Below are 2,591 nucleotides of genomic sequence, written 5' to 3' on the forward strand. Positions count from 1 at the left end.
CCCCCGGTGCCGGGCTCGAGACCCCAAAGCCGGGGGCTCGTATCCCCCTTGTTCCTGGGGACACAAGGACCCCCAAACCGGGGGCTCGCATCCGTCCGATGCCAGGATTTGGGACCCCGAAACCGGGAGTTCACATCCCCTTAGATGCTAGGGCTCAGGACTTCAATACTGGGGACTCACATCCCCCTAATGCCGGGGCTCGGGACCCCGAAACCGGGGCTTCCCATCCCCCTGATGCTGCTCAGCAGGTGCTGCCCTTCCTGGTCCCTGCCCTGCTGGGGGTTCCGAGGCGCCGGGTGCAGCGACGGAGGGCCCGGAGTGGGGGCTGTAGGGGGGCAAGTCTCTGCCGGCAGCGGTGCGGGAAGCAGGGGGTGGGTAGGGCGTTTATTTTTGTGTTTTGAACCTGTTGTTGCTGCTGCGTGTAGGTGGCTGGGAGCCGCGGACCCCCCCCTGCGCCCGCACCCCCAGCCCGCGGCCAAGGGGCCCGGCTGCCCAGGGGCTCCCGGCGGGGGGGCTTTTCCCAGCCCCGGCCTCATCCTTTGTGTGCCGCGGTGGGGCCCTGCCCCGTCGGTTGGTCCCTGCAGGCTCCGAGCAGGGCGTGGGGAAGAGGGGAACAGGTGGAGGCCGTTGAGAGGGGGGTAACTGAGGACCATCCTGCTCAGATACTGGTTTTGCCCCTCAGGGACACTGGCATCTCCTGCCTGTGGTGTGTGGGTGCTGGGAAGGCACAGGGCTTGGTGGCTGATCGGTGTGCTGGGGACCAGTGACAGCAGCCGGCTGGGCTGGCCCTGTAGCACCCAGGCCTCTCCTTCCCTCTTGTGGCAAACAAGGGTCCCCCCAGCACCTCCTGGGTTTAGCATTGGTGGCTTCCTGGGGGCGTCCAGCCAGGCAGGGCCAGCTCCCCTGGCTGCTCACCTCACACCCATCAACTGGCCCACTGGATAGTGAGATGCTGAGTGTCAACAGGTCCCACTCGCCACCATCTGCCTCCTGCCTGGGCAGCCCCATGGGGTTGTGGGTGCTGGTGAGGGTCTGCAGGTGGTTTCCAGGAGTTGGAATGGACTCTGGCTGGCTTGGGACTGCAAGCAGCGTGGGGGACACTGCTGAGGGCCTGGGGACATGTCAGAGGCTGAGAGAATGGAGCAGGTCCCCTTGCTGCTGGGGGCATCTGGAGGCTTCATGGTGTGAAAGCTCATCAAGGCAGGTCTGGGGCTTTGGGCAGCTCCTCAGAGGGTTGATCCCTCCAGAAAAGTGCCTCACTGGGGAGAAAAAGGTGTGTGATTTGCTGACAGGCAGTGAGGAAAAGAGCAGAACTGAGGGGCACAATGTGCCCTGGGGAGTGGGGTGAGAGGCTGTGGGGACTGGACACGAGGTGTCCAGAGCTGGGCTTGAAGCAGAGGAGGGTCCTGGGCAGGGTGGCAGCTCCTGCCCCAGGCTCTGCTCACTCCCAGCTCCACTGGTGCAGCCCCTCTGGCTGTTCAGGAGGAGGCTCCTGAGCTTTTGGGTGGAATAAATGTACAAAAGCTGTTGGTGGTTAAAATGCCCAAACATTCTCCGTAGGGCGGGACTGGGTTTCTGGGGGCACCTGCAGCTCTGCCATCCCTGCCCCGGGTCTCACCAGGTCAGTTCTACTCCCTTGAATCCAGAGCCTGGTTGTGCAGCTGAAGGTTTAGGAGAGTCCCAGGGTGGGGCGACACAGCAAGGTACTCTCCTGACATGGGCCTGGCTCTGTGGCCAGAGGTTTGGCTCCTGGTTGGCTTTGGCACTGGTGGTGGCTGGAGGAGGGTCCTGGCTGCTGTGAGCCAGTGCCCGGCAGGGTTTGGCTGAGAGCTTCCAGCTCGTGTTAAGGCTGTGCTGGGCCCTTCGGGGGCGGCTTTGCTTCATGGTGTGAAAGCTCATCAAGGCAGGTCTGGGGCTTTGGGCAGCTCCTCAGAGGGTTGATCCCTCCAGAAAAGTGCCTCACTGGGGAGAAAAAGGTGTGTGATTTGCTGACAGGCAGTGAGGAAAAGAGCAGAACTGAGGGGCACAATGTGCCCTGGGGAGTGGGGTGAGAGGCTGTGGGGACTGGACACGAGGTGTCCAGAGCTGGGCTTGAAGCAGAGGATGGTCCTGGGCAGGGTGGCAGCTCCTGCCCCAGGCTCTGCTCACTCCCAGCTCCACTGGTGCAGCCCCTCTGGCTGTTCAGCCAGCCATAGCCCTTCAGGAGGAGGCTCCTGAGCTTTTGGGTGGAATAAATGTACAAAAGCTGTTGGTGGTTAAAATGCCCAAACATTCTCCGTAGGGCGGGACTGGGTTTCTGGGGGCACCTGCAGCTCTGCCATCCCTGCCCCGGGTCTCACCAGGTCAGTTCTACTCCCTTGAATCCAGAGCCTGGTTGTGCAGCTGAAGGTTTAGGAGAGTCCCAGGGTGGGGCGACACAGCAAGGTACTCTCCTGACATGGGCCTGGCTCTGTGGCCAGAGGTTTGGCTCCTGGTTGGCTTTGGCACTGGTGGTGGCTGGAGGAGGGTCCTGGCTGCTGTGAGCCAGTGCCCGGCAGGGTTTGGCTGAGAGCTTCCAGCTCGTGTTAAGGCTGTGCTGGTCCCTTCGGGGC

This window comes from Chaetura pelagica, unplaced genomic scaffold (assembly GCF_000747805.2).
Source record: "Chaetura pelagica isolate M959 unplaced genomic scaffold, ChaPel_1.0 scaffold1407, whole genome shotgun sequence".
Classification (NCBI taxonomy): domain Eukaryota; kingdom Metazoa; phylum Chordata; class Aves; order Apodiformes; family Apodidae; genus Chaetura; species Chaetura pelagica.